The sequence below is a fragment of the Anabrus simplex genome, chromosome 1 (genome assembly GCF_040414725.1).
Source record: "Anabrus simplex isolate iqAnaSimp1 chromosome 1, ASM4041472v1, whole genome shotgun sequence".
Taxonomy (NCBI): Eukaryota; Metazoa; Arthropoda; class Insecta; order Orthoptera; family Tettigoniidae; genus Anabrus; species Anabrus simplex.
In genome coordinates this window covers 1362809876-1362837308 of record NC_090265.1, presented here as the reverse complement: position 1 = coordinate 1362837308, position 27433 = coordinate 1362809876, and the positions used below count along the sequence as shown (strand labels likewise).

Genomic DNA, 27433 nt, shown 5'->3' with positions numbered 1-27433 from the left:
CAGGTATGAAAATAGGAAACCACGGAAAACCATCTTCAGGGCTGCCGACAGTGAGATTCGAACCCACTATCTCCCGGATGCAAGCTCACTGCCCGCGTGCCCTCACCGCACGGCCAACTCACCCAGTCTATACCATAATAAAACAATGTTTACCAATGGCCTGTGTTCTGTCACTTTACTACGAGAATCTCCTGAAGTCAGAATTTGTCTTCAGGCACTATGCATAAGTACATGCCCTATATTTCCAAATGCATATCTTAGATTTTCCGTGTTGTCTCCTGTTCGCGAGAAAAAAAGTAGTTGCCATGACTTATGACACGACCCTCCTTTTATGACATATTTACATTTTTTGGCAGGCTTTGCCATCTAAACTTCCCCATTCGTAAATATTCTACTTTTGAGAGCGCTAACACCCATGGTTTAGAATATGAAATTTCACATTGTGCCTGTCCCTAAGTATGAGTCAGTTTTCTGTCTTTTCTTCGGACAGCTTTCCCCCAAGTCAGAGGAACACTACTCTCTGTAGAGGGTCTAAAGAAATGCCTACGTGAAGACAATCAGTCATATCCAGGTCTAACATCTGGGCATGTTACAGCAGTACCTCCCGCTCCGTCTTCAAGCACAATTGCAATGTAAACCACCGTTTTTAAGACATATCGGAACTCGCACTATTCACTAATGAATTCACCAATAACATAAACTGCGGCAATAGAACTGGCTTTTGGGTGGTTATGCCATGGGAATTTGCAGAGTTCCACCTAGACGTGCCATTTGGGCTCATCAATTGGATTGGTTTGCCCCTCCAAGACTTTGCTTAGCAGTGGCAGCCCAACTGCGTGGTCCTGCCGTTAGGGATTGCTAATCTGCTAAAGGAGAAGTGAATTCCCAGTTTTCAAAAATATATACTTCCCATGGAGATACAATTTCAAAAGTTGCTTTCACGGTTGCAGAGCTTAGTATCACAGGAACAGAACCAGCTTTTTGGTCGTTAGGCCGCGTGCATTTGCAGAGTTTTGAAACCGGAGAATTAACTTCTCCTTTAGAGAACACGACGGGACCACGCAGTTGGTCTGCCACTGCTAAGCAGAGTCCTGGAGGGGCGTGCCAATCCAACTGATGAGCCCAAATGGCACATCTGGGCGAAACTCTGCAAATGCACACGGCCTAACCACCCAAAAGCTGGTTCTGTTCCCGTGATTTTAAGATCTGCGGTCGAGAAAGCCATTTTTAAAATAAAAACTGCCTAAACCTCTTAACAGTGACAATGGAGAGCAATATTTTCCGAGAACTTGTCACAAATGTAAACGTGTACTGACAAGTCTTATCTGCTGCTGGTGGAAGGACCAGCGCTCTCTTCAGTTGGCTTATGGGTGAAAGGGGATGAGGGCACACTTTCTATTCTATATACTTTGATGGTAGATTAGTTTATTGCCGTATCCAACATCACGAGATTTCTGGCCTTTCCGCTGGGGTTCTTGCACACATGCAATGTCAACTTTCCATTCTTTCAGCATCGCTGCGAGTTCGCGGCTGCGTCAAACTAGTACCATAGCGCTTTAATCATTTACATTATTCATAAACTTGTATTGAACAGGTGGAACCCTTCCTTTTCTCTACTTGAATTGTCTTTCAATACGGATCATTACGAAAATTGTAGCTAAATGTTCCCTGCATTGGACTAGCATCTTTAACTGGTTCTGCCTGTCGCGTCCCAGAGTCGTACTCAGGACAGGAAAGGACACGTCAGGTCTCAGAAGTCAAACACAGGACAGCTATTCTCTCCGGGAATCGAACCTATGTATAGGAACGTAGGAGGAATAGTGTCTCTGAGTTTATATAGATAATAAAATTAATAAACGTAAGGAAACATAATATTATAAGGAAGAGATCATGTTCTGCGTATTGAAATGTATTGAGTTGTAGCAAGACATGGTGTAACCACAGGAGTAAACATGGAAAGTAAGAGTGGCGTTGGAATGCACAAACAAGTGCAAGGTCCAGTATGTCCGCTGACAAATAGGAATATTACCAAAGTCACAAGTTATTGTGGTATACAGGGCTGTTTATGTAAGCCAGCTCTGGAGCTTTCCACAAGGTTAGGGTGTGGTGATACTGATAGTATAAAAAGGACCGTAAGAGATAAATCGGGGCCTTTCGCCAGCCATCTGCCGTCTAGAGAGCATCGCCTCGAATCTCCGCCTGTTGAGGGGAGATTATTTATTCATTATTAATATTCTCAAGTCCAGTATGGGACTTAGTCAGAATAGGAGGCTTATACTTAGCCTAATATCAAGTTCGTGGATCTTGCTGCTGGTTACTACACCATTAATCAATCATTCTTCGGCTGTATATATTGTAATTAGCTAGCATTAAATATTTTGGAGAAAGAATCTACGATACTTCTTCACACGTAGCTGGTTTGTCCAGACCCAGAGCACCATCCCTTACCGCTCGGGGAGCCAACAGACAACATTCTCATTAAAGGTCGTAGAATCCATTTCGGGTCACGACATGCCCTTGAACCAGTAGCCCATAACCATTTGTCGCGGTGGTCAAGCAAGGCCAAAATTCGTCACTTCTGTGGGACACCCTAGCATTATTAGACAAAAAGGACATAGACATGCTCCATGGGTTGCAAAAGAAGTTACAGACTGACTTGTTGCCACAGCCTGCCATCAGGTGTTTTAGAGCTACTAAAAGCAAAGCAAAGTCACTTCCGTACAGGCCATGAAGTCCCTTGGAGGAGTGGAAGGTAAAGACTTCCACCACTGTTAACCTCGGCATGTAATGGGGTAGAAATGTTAACTTTACGCCCGACCGCCTTTGCCCTCAGGAATTAACCTGGTACTCATTTTTTTTTTTGTAGGCTGAGTGAACCTCAGGGCCATATGCACCTCCAGAAGGGGAAATCTCATTTCTTAAATTTTACGACTTCCTGACGGGGATTCAAACACTTCGTCCTTCCGGGCGAACCGAGCATGCCTTTACCGCCTCGGCCAAGCAGCCCCTATTTTAGAGCTACTACCAGCAGGAATTGAGGCTACTCCTAACATGGAGGACAGATGATAAATCAGATATGTGCCCATAGTTATGGACAAATACCTTTTACTTTTACTAATCCCAAGTACTAGGATGCCAATTTCACCAGCCACACCGTTCTGAATTCCAGCTTCTCCACTGTAGCTACCATTGTAGGCTTCACTCATAACCCTAAGCGGGGCCCCTCCACCTCCATATTCATGACCCCTGTATTGTAAAGCCCGCTGGAGCAGGGCTGCCTGTTGGTCTGTGGGTTCATCTCCGAGGTGTCTTCACCAGCCCATATTTCTGTAAGTTCGAATCCCATGTGAGTATTTTTTATTTTGCCGCCAATCGCCTGGGATGTGGTAAGGTTACATACTTGACACATTCCGCAGACTGATTTGTTTATTTGGCCCTGTAATGGGCAGTATGTATTGTGGCATAGGGTATTGAGTTGGGCTGGATGAGGATGTGATGGTCTGTGGCTAGGACACAGGCTACCAATTAGCTACGACGTACACGTTCCCAGCTTCATAGACCACAGGTAGGGCAAAGTGTGCCCAATTGGAATGATAACAACATGTGACAGCAGGTAGGTATTGTCCCCTTCTCCGGGGTCGCTCAGTCGGCGGAGCGAGAGTCCCAAAAGGGTGGACTGTTCGCAGGGCCGATTTGCTATTACGGGACCGACCTACAGAAAATTTCTATTTACAGGGCCATTGGTGACTGGATAGGAGACATAATGTGAAATAAAAATCAGAACAAAATAACCACATTTATTAAAATATAAAAACAAAACTCAGCCTGGACAAAGCACCAAAAGAATGAAAAACAATGTTTTCACATCTCTTCAACATAATTCAATTGCTTGATCTTCTCATTTACAAATAACTATAAGTCCTTGACATGCTTTGTCGCTTCATGGGATTCAGTAATATCTCCAATGAACTCCAACCGAAGCAATATTCTGTAACATTGATTGATCGTGCAATTAGTGATACTGTCGTACTAATATCAACGAAACAATGCCACATCAAACATGAAAATAACTATTTCTCATTACTGTTTTAATCTTCACAAATTCTCATTAAATAATTTTTACTTTAACACATCTGCGACAAATTTTCTATTTAAATTGTATTGGCATACTTGGAGAAAATTCTCTTGAGAAATTACTTTGACATTTCTGAAAAATCCTTCCTAACTCATTTTTTCCACACCATTGAGAAATTCTTTACAACTTATTCTCGAGGAATTCTATTCAAATTATTTTTGTGAAATGTTTTACAATTTGAGAAATTTTATACAATTTTGAGAGATTCCTTTAAGAAATTCTTTGAAAAATACTTTGAAAAATTCTTTGAAAAATTCTTTGGCGCATTTCTCCCCTCTCGCAGACTTCGCTAGATTGTATTCCTATATAAATTATCAACAATTTCTATCTGACTAGTATTCTATGGATGGATAGAGCATCACGTAACACCACGCATAATCAACAACAACAACATCGTTGACCAATAAATCATATAAAAATATGAAAAGAATAAGCATTCCTGAAAAGACATGAATAATATTCACGAATGACTCAATCACACCAGTTGTTTATAGGAAAATTTATCATACAGCTGAACTTGTCATATTTTATTATTATCATCATTTATTATTATATTCTCCTCTCAAATTTTATTGAAGACCCTTATAGCATGAATCGATCATAATAAGAATTCACTAAGACTGTTGTTACAAGACGACATAGGATGACTAAGTTAATTGTTGTTACAAGACGACATAGGATGACTAAGTTAATCTCGAAGAAATAATTATCACCACCATCATCAGAAGGATGCGTCTGTGAGCCCCAGGAAAGGCTAATAATAAGCAAGTCGTATGTTATACAATATCGGTTGCTGAGCGAAGGAATGAACTATTATTAGTCCCTAAATATTATCAAATCACTATAAATCACTATCATCACTATAATTCACCATAATCATTATGACTGACATGCACCCTAGTGGTCCCATATAGTCAATTTCATCGTAAAATCTACCATCATAACGCCGTACATTTTTATTCTCAACAACCAGTCAAATACCCGACTTTCATTATTATTATAATGAATTATTTTTGTTCCTCCTATTATGGCTCCTAGAAACGTCTTCTCGATGAGCTGCTCCTAGTACACGCCAATGACCATCCCGTCTGATATCCATTATATCACATAAACTAATAGTTCATTAAGACTTCGATTTACTGGTTTTTACTCTTATATTTAATTTCATCCTCCTCGTCGTGATTATTCTAACGATATTTTAATCTTATTATTATTCTTATTTTTAGGTCTTAATCCCCCATAATTCCTTTTGAGGATCTTAATTGTACATGACCTCATGTAACTCATTAACAACTGGGATTACTTATCTTCGAATCAAAAACACAAACATTGTTCCAAGAGAATGCAAAGATAGAAAATGTAGAAACCATAAATCAAAGAATGCATGAATACTCTACCATCACCATTTAAGTACAACATTTCCAAAAGAAACTACACTGCTCTAAGCAAGAATACAATCTACTATTCATCTACCGAAAGAGAAGAAATTTTACAATGGTACTTAAGGTTCCGATGGAAAATCTTGGCGTCGGGATGCAACTATGGGCGTCGGCGTCCTCTTCTTCCTCTACGGAGGCTCATAGATGTACAAGGTCATCGCGCTGGCGTGCACACTTTGGCTTAACCCATGATGACTACAGCTATGAACAGCAGCGTTGTATCACTCCCACAATGTTCCAGAAAATTCCAGGATTTTCCTCTTGTTCGTTGCATGCTGTCGGTTCCTCTTCACAATGGTAGCTGAAACTAAAATTTTGTATAAGAAAAGTGGTTCCACACTAGTTGTATTCTATTAAATTATTTACGACACTTAACTGGCACAATGATGTACGATCAGGTTCAGTTGTACCCCAGGCTTCAAATTCCGAGCACATTCACAAGATTACAATGAGTCTTGAAGCTGACGGAACATTATTACTAGTATTTCGACGTTCTATAGGCCAGGTTTCCTTTCGAATATTCGCTTTAGATAGCTCAATTCCCTTACAAATCCAAAGAAACACTCCATGAATTTCTACTGCAACACTCAGCTTAAGTGAGCGCACGAACTGTCTGTGGTTTCTCAAGTTCCACCCGTTGAAATGTGCGGCTGTAACACTTCGCTCTATACCGAAGTAGGCTGATGAAAAGTTAAATTAGCACTCAAATTACATAGTGGCTGTGCCATACAAGAAATAGGCAGAAAGTAACCATATCTGCGAACGTTCATCTTCTTGCTAGATGGTTGAAATTATACGATGTTCTTCCTGAAGACTGTCTTACTTAACTTCTCCTCAGAGACTCTTTCGTTCGAATTCTCTCGTAGAAACTATACTGTTCTCTTCAGCTTTTCCTTAAAAACTTCCTCTCGAATTCTTTCTAGAATAATCTCAAGATCTTCCAGCACCTTCCTCGATGTTCATTGGCTGTTGACCTCCTTGTGACGTAATTCATCCTTCACACCAGCAAGCAGATTTATCCAGAGTATCCTTCCCCTCTCGGCGGTCGGCTCGCTAAGTGACGTAATGCATGACGTGGCGACATTCACCAGCCTGGTGACACAACACGTCCGCCTGCAGCGGCACGGCACGTAAAAGCTGATGTATGCTTGCTTGTAACCCAATGTTCCGTAACAAAAATTACTCCAGCTTCCCCAAATTCAATCAGGCACCATTTAGACGGGTACAGTATGTAGCTGCACGCACTCCCATTCCTTCGAGGCAAGTCACAACAAAAAAACACAACACAAAGCTTATTCACCACCTCGTGATGTATTCCAACAACGAGTATGTTGGTATGTTACTCATCTATGGAGAAATTAGAATGCATACCAGGCACAATGCCTGTATCAAGAATGCTAACCGGATAAGACAGCAATTGACAGGCATGACATTTTGGAGTGTGGAAAGATGTCTGTGGGCTAATGCGTCCCTAGGAAAGACATGGCCTGTTTGAGATCATCCTGTGACGCCTGCTCACAATGAAGAGGTTGTGTTGGGCGCTGTCCGGCATAACCCCACAATAGTACACAGGCCATTACACAGGAAAGTAACATCAGCAAGGCACCCGTTATGTGGATACTGCATACACAGCAGTTTCACCCATATAATCTGCACTTACACCAGGAGCCCCTTGGTTATGATTTTGAAGCACAGGTGGCTTCCTGTCAATGGACCCTACAGCATGTGGACACTGATCCTGCCTTTATAGCGAGCATCTTATTTATAGACGAAGTGCAGTTCCACAACAATGGAACCGTTAACAGACATCATATGCATTACTGGAATATGGATAATTCCCACTGGGTATGACAGGCAGCTTTTCAGGTAGAGTGAGGCGTAAACATATGGTGTGGCATCGTGCGAGAAAACCTCATTGGTCCCCATTTCTTTGAGGGACCTCTGAAGGTTCTCCAAGATGATCCACCACCATTCTTTGAACATGTGCCATTCTTTGACCCCTGCAGGGTGTGGTTCCAACGCATGAGGCAATGGTCATCCGGAACCATCTCATAGCGATGTATCCTGATAAATGGATGGGAAGGAGAGGACCTGTCCCAGCAGATCGCCCGATCTTACGCCCCTGGATTTTTCTGTGGGACCATGTAAAACAATTGGTGCGTGAACAGGAGCCGAACAATTCTGGTCACCTTGGACAGCTCATCACTGAGGCATGCCAATCCATTACGCTGGAGATGTTGCAACGTGCCAGACGGTCCTTACATCGTATGCAGCTCTGTGTCAACCATAGAAGCCGTCAGTTTGAGCAGATGCTGTGTTAAAACACATACCTAACTGAAATCCTGCCGCGTTTCCGAGCCTCTTCCAACCTGGCACCATATTATATATCACCATACCAATGGCCCATTTTCAAGGCCAAATAAATAAATCAGTCCGTGGAAACTTAAGTATGCGCAATCTTGCCGCATTCCAGTGAACCAGCTGTAAAGAAAAGTATTTGCATGGGATTCGAACCTTTGCACATTTGTGAGCAAAGTTGTATTAAATTGCATAGCTCTATACGTCAGCCTAGAAACACGACAGGGAAGTCACCAAGCATTTCCTCATGTAAAGACTGGGTTAGGGAATTTTCATTGCAATGGTAGGCACGCTTGCCTATCATAAGTCACAATCGGTTTGGGGAGTTTTCATTATAACGTCAGACACTCATTCTCCACCTGTCTTTTTACATCCTCAGAAAGACTGTTTTAGTGGTTTTCCCAACTGAAATGAACATATGTCATTACAATGACGTCAGTAGGAATGGTGCGATTAAAAGCAATGCTTTCATATGATATACTCGATCAAATGAAAAACCACACTAATTCTCACTTTTAACGAACAGTACTACGCTGCCGATCTAACAGTTCAAAGTTCCAGAGCTGAAATAACCAAGCTGCAGACAGCCGTGATCCGTGAACACTCTTTGAGGCAAATTTTTTTCTCCAAGCCAGAGGAGAAACCCCCTCTTCACTGCTAATTTGGAATAACATGAATGTAGAATTTAATAAAAGTGAAAAGCAAGAAGCTTTTCTTAAGAAACGGCTCTTTTCAGAGTTGAATTTAGAGTTATTTAGTGAATATTGTGGTGCTATAACTTGGAATAGGCCTAAATTGTAATTCTACGCCAGGTCATACTACTACTACTACTATTAAGTGAGCCTCTGCCTTAAGTGCACACACTGCTCATTCAAAACAGCACGTCAGAGAAGGGATCAAATACTGTAGGCGGAATACTATGATGAATCAGTGTGTTGCGTACCAGCTGATATCAGAAAATGTATGAACCAGAGGAATGGCATTCTAAAGAAGAACGTTTTCTAACTCCCCAGCTATTTCCCGCTAATATTCAGTCAGGCTGTTATACTCGGTACGCAGCAGTAATTCCATCAATTGGAGTTGAGTGGCAGCATAAGAGACAAAGAACATCACAATAAACAATGGTCAATGTAACGTTATTGTTAATCAATGTTATGCGCTTTCGATATTGTAGGCCTTGCAAGAAATCAGCTTAATTTCCCATATCAAATCCTATAAGACTTAATAACAATAAAAAATCTTCCACCTTTTTGATACTTATATTTGCATTTTAGCAAATCAATCATACACAGTACATGTTTCGTTGCCTTTTAGAACATCTTCAGATGTTTTACATTACTTAGGTGATTCACTAAGTATGTATCTTTTTAAGAACATCCTAAACAGGTACCTTGTTTTTCTTAAATACTACGTAAATTTAAAAATAAATTAAAAACAATATGGATGGTTGAATGGGGTAGCGAAATGAGAGGGAAATGAATCTACTTATTTTTAGCCTATTTAAAAAAAATATTTCTATTCATTTGAACAGATGTAAAAAATGTTTCCAGCACTTTTATCACTAAAATATTCCACTTGTCTTCTAACAAAAAGTTTTTGAAAAATATAACTTTCCTTTGTCACTGTTCTGAATGAAGAGGGCAGAAAAGAATACAGGCAATTAAAAAATGAAGTGGATAGAAAGTGCAAGGTAGCTGAAGGAGAAGTGCAAGGATGTCGAAGGTTGTATGGTCCTAGGAAAAGTAGACGCTGCATACAGGAAAATCAAGGAAACCTTTGGAGAAAGGAAATCTAGGTGTATGAATATTAAGAGCTCAGATGGAAAGCCACTTCTAGGGAAAGAAGACAAAGCAGAAAGATAGCAGGAACATATCCAACAGTTGTATCAAGGTAAAGTAGATGAAAGGGTTCTAGAACAAGAAGAGGCTAACGCTGATAAAATGGGAGACACAATTTTGAGGTCAGAGTTTGACAGAGCTGTGAGAGACCTAAATAGGAACAAGGCACCTGGAATTGATGACATACCCTCTGAATTACTGACTGCCTTAGGAGAAACCAGCATGGCAAGGTTATTCCATTTAGTGTGCAAGATCTAAGAGACAGGAGAAGTGCCATCCGATTTTCGGCAGAATGTTGTTATACCTATTCCGATCAATCAATACTGATCAATCAATACTGATCTGCATTTAGGGCAGTCGCCCAGGTGGCAGATTCCCTATCTGTTGCTTTCCTAGCCCTTTCCGAAATTATTTCAAAGAAATTGGAAATTTATTGAACGTCTCCCTTGGTAAGTTATTCCAATCCCTAACTCCCCTTCCTATAAATGAATAATTGCCCCAGTTTGTCCTCTTGAATTCCAACTTTATCTTCATATTGTGATCTTTCCTACTTTTATAAACGCCATTCAAACCTATTCGTCTACTAATGTCATTCCACGCCATCTCTCCGCTGACAGCTCGGAACATACCACTTAGTCGAGCAGCTCTTCTTCTTTCTCTCAATTCTTCCCAACCCAAACATTGCAACATTTTTGTAACGCTACTCTTTTGTCGGAAATCACCCAGAACAAATCGAGCTGCTTTTCTTTGGATTTTTTCCAGTTCTTGAATCAGGTAATCCTGGTGAGGGTCCCATACACTGGAACCATACTCTAGTTGGGGTCTTACCAGAGACTTATATGCACTCTCCTTTACATCCTTACTACAACCCCTGAACACCCTCATAACCATGTGCAGAGATCGGTACCCTTTATTTACAATCCCATTTATGTGATGACCCCAGTGAAGATCTTTCCTTATATTAACACCTAGATACTTACAATGATCCCCAAAAGGAACTTTCACACCATCAATGCAGTAATTAAAACTGAGAGGACTTTTCCTATTTGTGAAACTCACAACCTGACTTTTAGCCACGTTTATCAACATACCATTGTCTGCTGTCCATCTCACAACATTTTCGAGGTCACGTTGCAGTTGCTCACAATCTTGTAACTTATTTATCACTCTATAGAGAATAACATCATCCGCAAAAAGCCTTACCTCTGATTCCACTCCTTTACTCATATCATTTATATATATAAGAAAACATAAAGGTCCGATAACACTGCCCTGAGGAACTCCCCTCTCAACTATTACAGGGTCAGACAAAGCTTCACCTACTCTAACTCTCTGAGATCTATTTTCTAGAAATATAGCAACCCATTCAGTCACTCTTTTGTCTAGTCCAATTGCACTCATTTTTGCCAGTAGTCTCCCATGATCCACCCTATCAAATGCTTTAGACAGGTCAATCGCGATACAGTCCATTTGACCTCCAGAATCCAAGATATCTGCTATATCTTGCTGGAATCCTACAAGTTGAGCTTCAGTGGAATAACCTTTCCTAAAATCGAATTGCCTTCTATCGAACCAGTTATTAATTTCACAAACATGTCTAATATAATCAGAAAGAATGCCTTCCCAAAGCTTACATACAATGCATGTCAAACTTACTGGCCTGTAATTTTCAGCTTTATGTCTATCACCCTTTCCTTTATACACAGGGGCTACTATAGCAACTCTCCATTCATCTGGTATAGCTCCTTCGACCAAACAATAATCAAATAAGTACTTCAGATATGGTACTATATTCCAACCCATTGTCTTTAGTATATCCCCAGAAATCTGATCAATTCCAGCCGCTTTTCTAGTTTTCAACTTTTGTATCTTATTGTAAATGTCATTGTTATCATATGTAAATTTTATTACTTCTTTGGCCTTAGTCTCTTCCTCTATCTCGACATTATCCTTGTAACCAACAATCTTTAGATACTGCTGACTGAATACTTCCGCCTTTTGAAGATCCTCACATACACACTCCCCTTGTTCATTAATTATTCCTGGAATGTCCTTCTTGGAACCTGTTTCTGCCTTAAAATACCTATACATACCCTTCCATTTTTCACTAAAATTTGTATGACTGCCAATTATGCTTGCCATCATGTTATCCTTAGCTGCCTTCTTTGCTAGATTCAATTTTCTAGTAAGTTCCTTCAATTTCTCCTTACTTCCACAGCCATTTCTAACTCTATTTCTTTCCAGTCTGCACCTCCTTCTTAGTCTCTTTATTTCTCTATTATAATAAGGTGGGTCTTTACCATTCCTTACCACCCTTAAAGGTACAAACCTGTTTTCGCATTCCTCAACAATTTCTTTAAACCCATCCCAGAGTCTGTTTACATTTTTATTTACCGTTTTCCACCGATCATAGTTACTTTTTAGAAACTGCGTCATACCTGCTTTATCAGCCATATGGTACTGCCTAACAGTCCTACTTTTAAGACCTTCCTTTCTATCGCATTTATTTTTAACTACCACAAAAACAGCTTCATGATCACTAATACCATCTATTACTTCAGTTTCCCTATAGAGCTCATCTGGTTTTATCAGCACCACATCCAGGATATTTTTCCCTCTGGTTGGTTCCATCACTTTCTGAATCAGCTGTCCTTCCCATATTAACTTATTTGCCATTTGTTGGTCATGCTTCCTGTCGTTCGCATTTCCTTCCCAATTTACATCTGGCAAATTCAGATCTCCCGCTACAATCACATTTCTTTCCATGTCGTTTCCCACATAGCTGACTATCCTATCAAATAATTCCGAATCCGCATCAGTGCTACCCTTTCCCGATCTGTACACTACAAATATATCAAGTTGCTTATTATCTTTAGAAATCAGCCTTACACCTAGAATTTCATGTGTCTCATCTTTAACTTTTTCGTAGCTTACAAATTCTTCTTTCACCAGAATGAAAACTCCCCCTCCCACCTTTCCTATCCTATCTCTACGATACACACTCCAGTGCCGTGAGAAAATTTCTGCATCCATTATATCATTTCTCAGCCATGATTCAACTCCTATTACAATATCTGGTAAATATATATCTATTAAATTACTTAATTCTATTCCTTTCTTTACAATACTTCTACAGTTCAACACTAACAATTTTATGTCATCCCTACTTGATTTCCAGTTCCCTGTTCCCTTATCACCGCTCCCTAGGCCATCCCGTTTCCCTGAATGTACCTCCCTATTACCCTTCCCAAGAAAGCCGGTGCTGACAAGTGTGAAAACTACCGCACCATTAGTTTAGTATATCATGCCTGCAAAATTTTAACACGTGTTATTTACAGAAGAATGGAAAGACAAGTTGAAGCTGACTTGGGGGGAAGATCAATTTGGCTTCAGAAGAGATGTTGGAACACGTGAAGCAATCCCGACTTTATGCCTGATCTTAGAGGATCGAATTAAGAAGGACAAGCCCACGTACATGTCAATCGTAGATCCAGAAAAGGCATTCGATAACGCTGATTAGACCAAGCTATTTAAAATTCTGAAGGTGATTGGGATCAGATACCGAGAACGAAGAATTATCTACAATCTGTACAAAAGATCAGTCTGCAGTGATAAGAATCAAGGGCTTTGAAAAAGAAGCAGCAATCCAGAAAGGAGTGAGGCAAGGCTGCAGTTTGTCCCCCCTCCTTTTCAATGTTTACATAGAACAGGCAGTAAAGGAAATGGGAGGAATTTGGAAAGGGAATCGCAGTCCAAGGAGAGGAAATCAAAACCTTGAGATTTGCCGATGATATTGTTATTTTATCCGAGTCTGCAGAAGATCTCGAGAAACTGCTGAATGGTATGGACAAAGTCTTGGCTAAGGAGTACAAGATGAAAATAAATAAGTCCGAAACAAAGGTAATGGAACGCAGTCGAATGAAGGCAGGTGATGCAGGAAATATTAGATTAGGAAATGAAGTCTTAAAGGAAGTAGATGAATACTGTTAATTGGGTAGTAAAATAACTAACAATGGAAGGAGGACATAAAATGCAGCCAAGCACAAGCAAGGAAGAGCTTTCTTAAGAAAAGAAATTTGCTCACTTCAAACATTGATATAGGAATTAGAAAGATGTTTCTGAAGACTTTGTATGGAAGTGAAACATGGACGTTAACTAGCTCAGAAAGAAAGAGAATAGAAGCTTTTGAAATGTGGTGTTACAGAAGAATGCTGAAGGTGAGATGTATAGATCGAATCACGAATGAAGATATACTGAATCGAATTGGCGAGAGATCGATTTGGCTAAATTTGACGAGAAGAGATAGAATGATAGGACAGATCTTAAGACAGCCAGGACTTGTTCAGTTGGTTTTGATGCTTGTTGTTTAAAGGGGCCTAACATCAAGGTCATCGGCCCCTATCAGTTGGTTTTTTGAAGGAAGTGTAGGCAGTAAGAATGGTTGGGGTATAAACATGACAACCAGATTAGAGCAGATGTAGGATGCAATAGTTATGTAGAAATGAAAAGGTTAGCACAGGATAGGGTGGCATGGAGGGATGCATCAAACCAGTCTAGGGACTGATGACTCAAACACAGCCGTTCTGGAGAAAGCAAAGCTAAACTGTATCGAAACCACCATCGTTGGTCATCTGCTTAGATCCATCGTATGAGTGATAGACTTCCTCGGCAAATCCTGCATGGTGAACTCAGCACTGGCAAGAGGATTCGTGGTGCTCCTCTGAAACGATATAAAGACCAACTTAAGCAGACCATGAGAAGAGTAGATATAAACCTAAATACTTGGCAAACTCTCGCATTGGATCACCCTCGCTGGCGTGCTACTATCTCAGCAGCAATTGCACAGTTTGAGCAAGAACGTCGAAGACAGGAAGAGGAAACTCGCCAGGGAAAGAAGCTACGTCAATCACTGCCACGTCCCCCACCTTCCATCGGATGTAACGTGTGGCCGCATGTTTTATGCGAGAATTGGTCTGATAAGCCATCAGTGCCACCTTCATCGTGTGGACTAAGGCGAGAAACGAAAACTCGGATAAGAGTATCGGCCGACGACGACAATGTGGTGCTTCAAAAGAGGAATTCGTGAATTTCAAAATTTTGCAGCTTGTCGTCTAATTTGCTAGATCATTATTATTATTATTTATTTTCCACTAATTGTAGGTACAATGTAGGGATGGTGAATGGAGAAAGGGCATAGTCAATATTTCCAAGGTCCACCTATTCAATACAATGACGTTTTATTGTGATTCAATCACATGTCAAATGGTCAAATAGTACTAGTTTCGGCATCTATGTGCCATCATCAGCCTTAAGTGCAAATTAAACAAATATATACATATTCCTAAAATATCTAAAACACATTTTAACACATTATAAAATACATTACTGTGATGATACATGAGATAAGTTAAAATTATGTTACAATTGATTGCTGTAATATAAAATTCTTAAAATTCCAGCAGTTCGTTAAATGTCCAGTCTGTGTACATCTGGAATAAGTGAATTTGGGCTGTTTTATGCTATCTATCCGAGTTGCACTTATACACTTGATATTAGGTGGTTCCAGGGAAGTTTACTTTGATCATGTGAGATTGTGATATAAATAAAGATGAATTCCCACTTCAATTTAAACCTGAAGGAGAAAATAGCCAAGTTAGATGTTGGAAGCAACGTATGGAAGTTACTAGAGCCATTAGAATCATTGGATGATGACCGACTCACCTTGAGCAGCATGTTGAACATGTTTGTTACACAGACTGAGCCAGACGATGTGTGTGCGCCGTGGTAAAGGAGGCGGAGCATCTGCGGGGGAATGGAACTAAGGCGGGGCGGAAGGATGGGGTAGTGGGGGTAATTGACAGGAGTGTGTATTGCGGATTGCTTGGAAAATCAAACTGTTTTTCTATAGTTTGGTATTTTTAAGCCAATCGATTAAAAGATCGAAAAGGATATTGGGTTTCTCGTGAATTTCGTTTAAATTATAATTGGGGTTGAAGTATTGATCACAGTTAATGTAACAACTTTCAATAATATTCATGACGCATCCCTTATTTACTGTTTGAAGAACTTCCATATCTTCTTCAATGTCTGTAAATTTGTGATTAGTGTCGTGCATATGTAGACTCATGGCAGAAAACTTATTGTGCCTCATCGCGCTGACATGTTCCGAATATCTAATCATAAAGTTACGTCCTGCTTGACCCCCGTAAGAGCTGCTGCATTCATTACATTTTAGTCTATATATTTCAGATTTGGAGTAGATATTGGGATTATTGATTGATGCAGAGTTGTGTAAAATTTCCGATGTTCTATTGTTAGTTTTGAATAAAATTCTTACCTTGTGTTTCCGGAAAAGGTTAGTGATTTTGTGGACGTCGTTATTTTAAGTGAAGGTGGTTGAAATGGGAGTTGTTTTTTTTTTCCCCTTTTATGAGTTTGGTTTTAGGCCAGTACCTATATTTGTTTATTATTTTCTCCATAAACGGCCTGTTGAACCCATTGAACTTGGCAATTGCCCTTATGGTGTTAAGTTCATTATTAAGATCTTTCTTTGTCATGGGTATGGCAAAAGCTCAATAGACCCTGCTACTGTATGATGCACGTTTGTGCATTAGGGGATCTATGGAATCTTCGCAGATCGTGTTAGCGGTTTGTGTATGTTTCCTGTATATTTTGTAAGAATGACCAGAGATATTTCTAATAATGGTTAAATCTAGAAAATTGATTGCTTTATTGATTTCTGACTCTAGTGTGAATTTAATATATGGGTCAATACTATTCAAGTCTTGAAGAGTGGAGTCCGCGTTCTTGATTAGTACCATTTGACATGTGATTGAATCACAATAAAACGTCATTGTATTGAATAGGTGGACCTTGAAAAAATATTGACTGTAATCCCACTTCAATACGGAACCCAATGAAATTCATAACTATAAAAAAAAAAAAAAAAAAAAGGGCATAGCCCCACATACGTGAACGTGCCTCCATCCCCACATAAAATTACAATATTAAAATAAACAATTATATTCTACATAGCGTGCTTATATACAGTTACCGTATTTACCTAGACATATTTTGCATTATATTCATAAGACCTGTTCAACATTCAAGTCGACACACACACACACACACACACACACACACTCACTCCTCTCTCTCTCTCTCTCCCCCCCCCTAGAATCCCTACATATACTGTACTTTAGCTAGGCCGGCTCACTCACACCCACACAGTCTCACTCACTCGGAATCCCATAAACTTTCATCGGTCCTCTCACGCATACTGAATATTCACAGAGTAGAAAAATTATGTTATGTACAGAAGGTTTTGTTATACATACATCCTTTTTACCTCTACAAAGCTTTCTGCAGGTCGTTCTTTTATCTGTGGTGAGAGTTCATTTAACAGCCGAGCAGAACGAATAAAGAAACCACTTTGATATGATGCTATTCTTGCAAATGACGAGACGGACACACCTCAACCTCTTTGAGTGGAACGATAGTTCAGCTGTAACACAATTAAAATTGAAACAAGAAATAAAGTGGTTCAACCTATTCAATACAAGGAAAATAAGAAATGTAGTGTTACATTCTTATGTGATTAAAAGCGGTACCGGTTTCGACCACTAATCTGGGTCATCATCAGCCGATTAAATGAAAATATAAAACAATGCATAGGAAAACCAAAAGTAAAGGATAAGTTTTTCACTAAAAGCAGTTCAAGAAGCACTATAACACAACAGGGATCAGCAATGCATGACGTAAAATCCTAAAATCCAGAAGAAGTCGAAGATCAGTCATTCATATGAAGCAAGGTGCAAGTTCTTGAAGAGCAGCGTAACATATGTAATCTTTAAAAGTTCAGCTGTAAGCAGTTGCAAGGGTTTATATAAATGTTACCTGCGAGGGGTTTTCTCAGAAAAGCAATATCTATTTGTTTACAGAGGGTGGTTATGGGGGGCAGTGACCTGGCTGTATTTAAATGACCGTGTTGAGTAATTAGTCGTTTTGCTCGGCCTTGAACTCCCTCTAGTTTCATCATGTTCTCCACTGTAGTAGGTTGCCAGGAAGGAAGCCCGTACAACAGTATTGGCCGTACTAATGACAAATAGCCTGTATGAATTGCTTTCTTCCTGGCTCCCAGTAGAGATCCGCAGATGAATCCCAAGACTCTGTATGCTTTGCAACTAATTTCCTCAACATGCTTGTTCCATTTTAAATTGCTGCAAATGTGAATGCCAAACAATTTTATTGAGGTGCAAGGCATTAGGTTTTTACCACACAGTGAAATTTTGTGTTTTAACTGTGATTTTGCTCTAGTTAAGCAGATATACAGTATTTACATTTCTGTACTTTTATAGACATTCTATTTATTTTGCACCACAGAGCCAAATTATCCAGATCTAACTGTAACCTGTTTATGTCGTTCTCATTGCGAATGGCTCTGTAAATGATGGTGTCATCAGTGTACTGTCATAGAAGACGATACACAACTTGGCAGATCCAGCGTAAATATTGTGTACAGAAGCGGCCCTATCACACTACCTTGAATCACACCCGAGGTGACTAAAGTTTGTTCTGACCTGGCCCCACTGAACACAACAACCGCGCCTGACCTACTAGAAATGACCAAAATCATGAATGCAGGTTGCCTTGAATGCCATACTTGTTAAGTGTTAACAACAGTCATTGATAAGGTACCTGATCAAAGGCCTTACTCCAGCCAAGAGTTACGCAGTCCACTTGGGATGTATTAGACTTGTCCAGGGAATGTTGGCACTCATCAATTACTGTTGTTAAAAGTGTTGTACAGGATTTTCCAGTGAGGAATCCATGTTGGTTGTTATTCAACAGGCTTCTCTCATTCAGAAAATCCAGCACATGTTTAACAATTAGGCATTCCATGCATTTACATAAGCCAGATGTAATAGAGACTGGGTAATGGTTGTCTACATTTTCCCTGTCACCGTCTTTGAACACAGGAACGACATTTGCTTTCTTCCATTCTTCTGGCACAGTCCCACTGTTCATTGAAATGTTAAATATTTCACAAAGAGAAGGTGCTAATGCTTCTGCACAGAGGTGGAGAACTCTGGCTGGCACGTTATCTGGGCCGTTCACAGCACGATGTCTAGTTCTCCGAAGACTTGTTGCGACCTTGTTAGTAGTGAAGTACAGGCTAGTTAGGGGGCGGAGAGGGAGGGGTTGTCCTTGTGGTGAACATGTCTTCATCCTTGTCAGCCGTGGTTGTTATTTTAAAATTTACTGTTAAATGTGTCTGCTATTTCTTGGAGAGAGGAAACTGATAGTCCGTTGTACTTGAAGACGGATGGAGCACTGTTGCCGCTTTTGTTGCTGATGAAAGCCCATAGCTCTTTACTACTGGAACTTAGGCTGTGGATATATTATGAACTGTAGGCATCACGGATTAATGATTTGAGTTTGTTCCTAGCCAGTATGTACTTCTCCCACCTAACTGTCACTTGGGTTTTCCTTCCATTTCCTGTATGAACAATTTCTCTTTCGAATACCTATTTATAACTCTTTAGTGATCCGTGCCGTTTTTCGCTTATTAGAGATGGAAACTTTCGGCATAATTTGATCGACACATTCAAAAAATACTTTTTTCCAGTTTTCCTAGATCTTGTTGATATTGATATCGCCGGTGAAGGACGTGAAGGGAATAGAAAATTTTTTGATAGTTGGTGCGGGAAAAGTTATACACTGTTCTGGAGTGGAGTTTTGGAGAGGGCTTTCTGTAGGTCAAAGTTGTAATTATAGCTTGGTGATCACAAAATCCAGGTATTACGTCTAACGTATCCACAAAGACGCACAAGAAATGCTGTTACTTGGTACAGTTATTTATTCACATCTATTTACAAATTGTACACACACACAACCTTAATCACTGCTGTAACAAACAAAACACTCACATTGCATACCGCCATTTTAACAATTGCCTATCACTGCACATGGAGACTGCAACCTTAAAACACAGTTGAAACAGATGGCTTAAAAGCATGTCACAACACGTGGTCACAAGTATAACCTGTTAACTCATAACTCTACTGAACAATAACTCTTAACTACCGTCAAGATCGCCTCCTTATACAGTAGTCTCGCTCAACCGACCTTCGCTTATCCGACATTCCGTGTTATCCAACACTGGTAGGCTTAATTTCAACTTTAGATGGAGGCAGTTCTGGGACACCCGGTGTGGAGGCTGCGACCGTGGGACAAGCACTGGCAGTCATGCAATAGGTCCAGGTTTTTCTCAAGGACAGGTGCAGCGAGTCTTCAGTCATTGTTCAGTTTAGTATTGATTGGGCGCGGATGTTATAGTTTTCATATCCTCTGTGAGTATGGGGAATAAACGGAAGAAAGTGATTGTTTCTGTGGAAGACAAGTTGAGTGGGTTAAAGAGACTGGACAAAGGGGAAACTCTTCACACAGAGTAACAAGTGATGCACTGAAAATTAGAAAAACAATGAAAAATGTGAGTACAAAAAAGTAAGTGAAGCACTATTTCTTTGGTTCACTCAAAACCGGGAAATGGGTCTGTCGATATCGGCCCCATTTTGCAAGAAATGGCGGTGTATTTCCATAAGTAGTTCAATGAATGGGACCCTATTTTTACTGCCAGTGCTGGGTGGCTTGATCGGTGAAAAAAACAGTATGGCATTGGGCAGCTTACTATCTATGGAGAAAAACTGTCAGCTAAATCCGATGAGGTGAAATTTAAAAAGAAATTTCAGAAAATAATTCTTGCTGAAGGGTTAACCGGTGATCAGATTTTTAATTGTGATGAGACTGGGCTGAATTTCAAGATGCTGCCATCAAAACTCTCGCAGCCCAAGCGAAGATGTCTGCACTTGGCTACAAGCATAGTAAGGAAAGAGTTACTGTTCTTGCCTGTAGTAATATTACTGGTAACTTAAAAGCAAAATTGCTTGCAATCGGTAAAGCAAAGAAGCCTAGGATGTTTAAAAACATTTATGATAATGCTCTTCCAGTCCATTACACAAACCAGAATGCTGCCTAGATGTCTGCTGACTTCTCAAAAGACTGTTCTTTACAAAGTTTGTTCCAGATGTAGAAAAATTTCTAGCTTCAAGCAATCTCCCTAGGAAAGCTCTTCTACTAGACAACGCCCCCGAATGAGGAGCAACTTAGAAGTGGTGACATCAAAGTCATGTTCCTCTCTCCTACATGACGTCATTATGGCATCCAATGGACCAAAGTGTGCTGGAAACAGTGAAGAGGAAATATCGGCGGAAACTCCTTTCATCCCTGATAGAGAAAATGGACAATGGCAACGACATGATAGAAAAGTTAAAACGAAACAACATGAAAGACATGGCATACTTGATAGCGCAGTCATGGGAAGAAGTTGGAAAAACGACATTAGAATGTCTTGGAACATATTGTTGAGTGAGGTTGAACATCGAGAGGTGGTAGAAGAAGACATGGAAAACATTGTTCCCTTACTGAATTCCATTCCTGGCTGTGAGGATGCTAACGATTCAAGATGTGAGTAAGTCGTGTGCACAAGATCACCTGTTTGAACTAACCCTGATATTGGTTTTCTGAATGCTAACGAAAATGAGGATGAAGAAGAACGAGGCACTGCAGAACAAAAGAAGAAAACTATGACTCACAGTGAAGGATTATCGTCGATGGCAGGATCTCGCAGCAAGAAAACGTGAATCAGCAGGCAAGCAGACATTATTGACAAGTTTCTTTTCGTAAGACATTAGGAAGGTTTTCGTTCAATATTGCAACTATTGTACAATTGAATTGATAAGTCAATAAATAGAGTACCGTAAAACATATTTATACAGCATTGCCTTCCTGTTTTATTTCATTTTCAAAGTTATTCTGTATTATCCGACATTTTTGGTCATCCAACGCACTCCAGATCCCGTTTAGGTCGGATAATCAAGACTTTACTGTATACGTGCCTGGCCGCGCTTCTAGAAAGATACATTTTCTCGTAAATTCTAAGAGTGCTTAACAACACATCTCATCTACCCAGTACCACTCTGGAAGTTACAGTGTGTTTCACAATTTTGTAGTTGATTACAAATTATATATACAGGTAAGAATAAATTATACACAGGTTCTTACATTAATTGAACTGATATAAATGTCTATATACAGTGCATGTTTCATGACATAACCTCACAAACGACGCGATCGTATCGTATGTACATGTGATGTAATAATAATAATAATAATACCAAATAGACGTAAACACTCCATAGCCATACATTATAAGTAATAATAATAATAATTCTAATTCTTTGAGCTCGATTCTTGCATTATTTACCCATGGGTGAGAGAATACTGTTTTCAAATATCTGTTTATCACACTTGCATCACGTCCAGGGACTGGACGGATGATGGGGAGTGGGTAAGAAACAGGTCTAGTGTTGAACGGGAATTTCGAGTAATACGAGTAGCTTCAAACACTAACTGATGGAGAAAAATGCCGTAGAAGGTGGAGAGAAAGTTATTAGCAAGAGGATTGTTTGGTACTGGGGCGGCATTTCTAGACCAAGTAATTTCAAGATTAAAGTCACCGGCGATATAAATTGCGTCGTATTTATTCTGTACGTTGAACACGATCCAGAGAGGAGAGCAAGGCATCATTCATCGTTTGCGAGGACTTCGGTGTACGATACACTGATCCGATGAGGAATTTATTACTACCACACACAATTTCTACCCACACGGCTTCAGCGGTCGTCTCCAACTCGGGACATCTAGTTGGATTACACTCTGGTTTTGAAGCAATAAGAACTCCGCCTCCTGTAGTTAGGATCCAGTCCTTACGGAACAGGACAAAAGAATCTGGTAGCATTTCTGAGTCATTGTGTCCGATAGCCATGTTTCACTGATACACACTATAGAGGGATTTAGACTTGACAGCGAAGCAAGAATATATTCTTTTCTACCTGGACATAAAATGCTGCGTGCATTAAACGCAAAGAGAGTTAGATTATTATTTACATATTTACAGTTGTAGCTATTTAGAGAGTCACTGGTAATGTCACTGTTAATGGAAAAGAAAGAGTTTGTTAGTGGTGGCATTTCGCATTGCCAGCAAGTCCACGTTCTTCCCCCCCCCTTCTTTAATTTCCAGTATTCCGAAGTAGAAATTTGTGCACATGTCCTGCGACTACTTGAACAACTGTTACAGTTCACAAATAGTTGATTAAGACGTCCACTGCTGAGGTCTGGGGTTCAATTCAATGTTTCCAATTACTGCGAGAGTTAGGCACCTCAGTGGCTGCCCAACGATCGGAAGTCTGACAACTCTGCCCTCCCCATCACGACGCGGCCGCCTTACCACCAGCAGCCGAGACTTTCACTGTCACACCAAGTGAGACACTTAAGAGAACATTTCTCACTTACCAACAGTTTTTCTAGTAGATGAATCTCCTTCAAATCACAAGACTTGTCCGAATGCACTGTTATACTTTTCGCGTACTTCATGGCACTTTTTACCAACAAAACTATAATTAATGCACAGAGAAAACTTGTAACCACCGGCATGCATGCAGCCATCTTGGCACGGATCGTACTAAACTACTGCACAGCACCTCAACAATTCCGCTGCAGTGATTCACTTATTTAAAAAATTGCGAAGGTATCTTGCTGTCACCTGACAGAGGGAACATCACAAAACAAGTGCAGTGTACAAGTTCATTTGGAACCTTCTTTAATTGAATATGTGATTTTAACAGTAACCCCTAAAAAATTTCCAACAGAAACGAGTTAAATGGAAGTGGGTTTCAATGGAACGCTAAATTAAGTTGATGACTTGGACTGGACAAAGTATTGAGTAACCAGACTCTTTAAAGAGAGAGAGAGAGAGAGAGAGAGAGAGGAACATAGAAAGGAACACATAAGAGGATGATCCATTTCTTATTTCTCTCTATATGACTTGATTTGACACTTGGATAGCGACTCAATTGCTGGTCCCCATATTTCGAAAACAGTAAAAGCATGTAAAAATCATGTGGAGCAATACCTGAAGTAGCAGAGAAGAGACATCCCTCCATCAGGGTACCCCCTAGTAACCTAAATCTGTTTTCCTTGTATTTTCCCTGGGATATCCTCATTTTCCCTGCATTCAATTTAGTGGGACATGGCACATAAAAATGATGCCCTGAGCCATCAGTCAGTCACTCTTCAAACTAATGCCTGCGTTCATCAGGGACCTTATTCTTGGATTTGGCGTGAGCCAAACACACATTCTAAACACACTTGTAACAGAAACGTGTGGGTTAGTGTTCAGAAGTTCAGAAATAAGATCCCATCAGTTCCTGTAGCAAATGGAAGTGTTATTCGAATACATATGCTGGTCAACTAGCGTGCATAGAAACAAACACCACTGACATATTTCTTTCTTTGTAGAATTTTTTTTCCTGTGATAATTTTACTTTTCTGAAATAGTTTCTCCTTAATAGTGAGGCAAAATCCATAATAATTACTAACAATCCATAACACTTAGCACATATTAAAAGCTTTTAAAACACTGGACATTTTAAAAGGAACATTAAGTAAATAAGAATTTATTATTATTATTATTATTATTATTATTATGTTTTGGTTTAATTAGAACAAGGCAATTACAAATGTATGGGGCAAGTTAATATCTATCAAAGTAAAGACCTAGAATTATACTATTGATCACTATCTGTCTCTCTCAAAGTACTACTCACTGCGCATGACTTGCGTAGCATCTACATATCCGTCTCGCTCTATCATTCGGTTCGGGTCCTGTCTTAGACCTAAAGCTTAATTTTGACGTGACAAGTCATTTCCCTGTGTTTTCCCTGTATATTTTCCACTTTTTTATTTCCCTGTTTTTACAGAAACAGCTACCCTGTTTATGCTTACGAGGGACCCACCAACCTGCCCCTAGAAGTATTCATATGTATAAAACAATTAAAACGACAGTGTAAATGTGCCCAATGCTGTCATTTTTGTGTTGCTATTGGCCAGCTGTGATGAAGGCAAGTTTGCTATTGCCTCCAATAGAGCTTGTGTCAAGTCTGGCCTAAGAGCTGCCACATCTGGTCAAAATAAGACAAGTGCCACATTTGGAACTACAGGCTAAGAGTCTTGTCACTCACTGGACCTAACAGGATCATCAGTTTAGGCCTAGAGTAAATTAATTTAGCCTAATTTTAAAAATATGCTTTTATTTGCAACACCACTACCATTAGCCAAACAATAACCATAATATATAAGTTATATACATTATTTTGCCTTGACTTTCACCTTCTGTTCCTTTCTGACCAAGTCTTCACGTCTATGCTCCTCAACATGTGAATGCACATGTTTTGTCAGACTACTTTGATATTTATACCCAACACCACAGAATTTACAAGTATATTCTGTTTTACCTTGGTGGATTAGCAAATGTTTAGTATAATTTGCTAATCTGTAAAATCCACTGCCACACTCTTTGCACTGATATGGCTTAATGCCAGTATGAAGTTTCTTATGAGTATTCAAGTCTGCAAGATACGCAAATGCTTTCTTGCAAAGTGTACAAACATGTGGTTTCTCACCAGAGTGACTTCGCATATGTTTTCGAAGACCGCTGTTATAAGAATATCGTTTAGCACATATCGAGCATGAAAATCCACGCAGTTCTGGAAAGTGTACAGTTACATGTTGTCTTAGAGATCGTAAGAATAAAAAACTTTTCTTACAGGTTGTACATGTCCAGGGCTTGTATTCAGCATGCATTTCCATATGTCGAGTAAGGTGAGAAGAAACCAGAAATGTTTTACCACATACTTCGCATTTAAAAGTCCGGCGAGCAGTATGAATGTTAACATGCCGATGAAAATGACTATTTCGGGAAAATACTTTTTCACAGACAGGACAAAAGTAAGTTTTCCTTTTCCTGGATTGTCGACGCGATTGTCGTCGTAGTTCTTGTCTCTTCATAACACGCAACTCAACTTCGGTGTTTGAAATACCAGATGCTGGAGTAACTAAAGCACAATGAGTACCTGAGATTTTCTGAAGTTTAACTTTCACTTTGCTTACGGATGGATGTTCTGGAGAGTCGGGTGCTTCATCTTTAACATACGATACACCAACAACACGACAAACAGTAACTGGAATATCTTCTGTCAATGGTATCACATGAGTTCCACTTCTTTTCTCCATAGACTCCATAGCTTTCTTCACTATTTCCTATCCTGCATTATCTGCATAAACTCACTTTAAAATTATGTCCATCACACGCTCTGAACATCACGTTCTTTGCTAAGACGAAGAGAGCGAATTACATTCTCACTCCATCGCAAGCAAATCAACGTTCCCAAAATAAGTAGGCTACTTAACCAACCAAAATATATTTCACTATAAGGTAAATCAGAAAGTAGTTTTCGCCACCGGTACTACAATTTATGACTTGAATTTCACTGAATTACCGATACAACTGTTCAATACGGTATTGGTAACACAACCCTGCCGTACCGAACAACCAAATATCTAATCTAATCTAAAGAACATTTCTTTCACCCAGTAAAAAAGCATACCGTACTCGTGGTGTATCACTTGCACAAAAAACATCAATGCTTTCTGTTCTGTTCGTGAAGTTGATTTGGGCTCGTTATTTCACCCAGACACAATACTGTATTATATTCGTACCAGTTTTACACACGCAAACAATTTCTTCTTCTTCTTCTTCTTCTTCTTGTATGTTGTTGGGCTTAGTTTTAACTCTGTACCCAATAACCACACCGTTTGTTAATGCACTTATTTGTGTTGAAAGAATATCAGTAAGTTCTAGGTTGGTAATCCTGGGTAATGCAAGGTTTGGAAGTTGTTTTACACGCAAACAATTTCAATAAAAGTAGAACAACACATCAATGCTTTACTTCTCGCAGCCCAGCACTCGCTACATTCAGCTGCGCGCGGAACGACCAGTGTTGCCAACTTCAGCGACAAGTCGCTAAATCTAGGGAATTCGGGAACCTTGTTAGCGACAAAATTTTATTTTTCCGATTAGCGACTTTTCTGGCGATTATTCAAGCACTTTAGAGGGAAAACTGGTGAATTTCATAGTTTAATAAAATTATTATCAATTTAACGGTATAAACTGCAGTTCAGTACGTGATGTTTATGACCGGTTATTTTTTAATCTGGACTTCCTTGTATATCATTTCATGTGATCACATAATGGCATCATTCGGCAATTCCTCTTCTTATCTGCTGGATGACATCATGTGTAGGCGCTGAGAGTTGCACAGACAGCGTTAATACAGTAGATTAGTCAGTCATTCGATTTTTTTTATTTTTTGCCTCTTAGTTAGGCGTAACATTACACAGCGGACGGAGGTGATTCAGCCGCGCACGCTAAGAAAATGAATCGATCTCTTCGCAGCTATCAGTGTAATCATAAGTTCTGTTGTGATCTGTGTTTTTTCTTGAAGTCATTCATGGTTTCTTAGGTGTATTTACGCAAATTTACATGTGCAATTTCAAATATTCATTTTCGTATTTTCTTGTTTGTGAACTGTGTTTTTGTTTTTTGTTCAACACCATGGGTAAGCCAAAGTATCAGCAAAACTACCGTAAAGACTGGGAACATCAGTTTAAATGGTTAAGACCGGTAGATTCTGATAAGTCCAAAG

At 39.7% G+C, this 27433-nt stretch overlaps 1 long non-coding RNA gene across 1 annotated transcript; it reads right to left on the bottom strand.

Moving 5' to 3' along the window:
* Positions 1-3795: 3795 nt before the first annotated feature.
* On the bottom strand, positions 3796-26352 carry LOC136858347 (uncharacterized). Its single transcript, XR_011017616.1, has 3 exons — positions 26336-26352; positions 17108-17274; positions 3796-5881 (listed from the first exon to the last, which is right to left on the bottom strand). It is a non-coding gene; the product is annotated as an uncharacterized lncRNA (long non-coding RNA).
* Positions 26353-27433: the final 1081 nt, after the last annotated feature.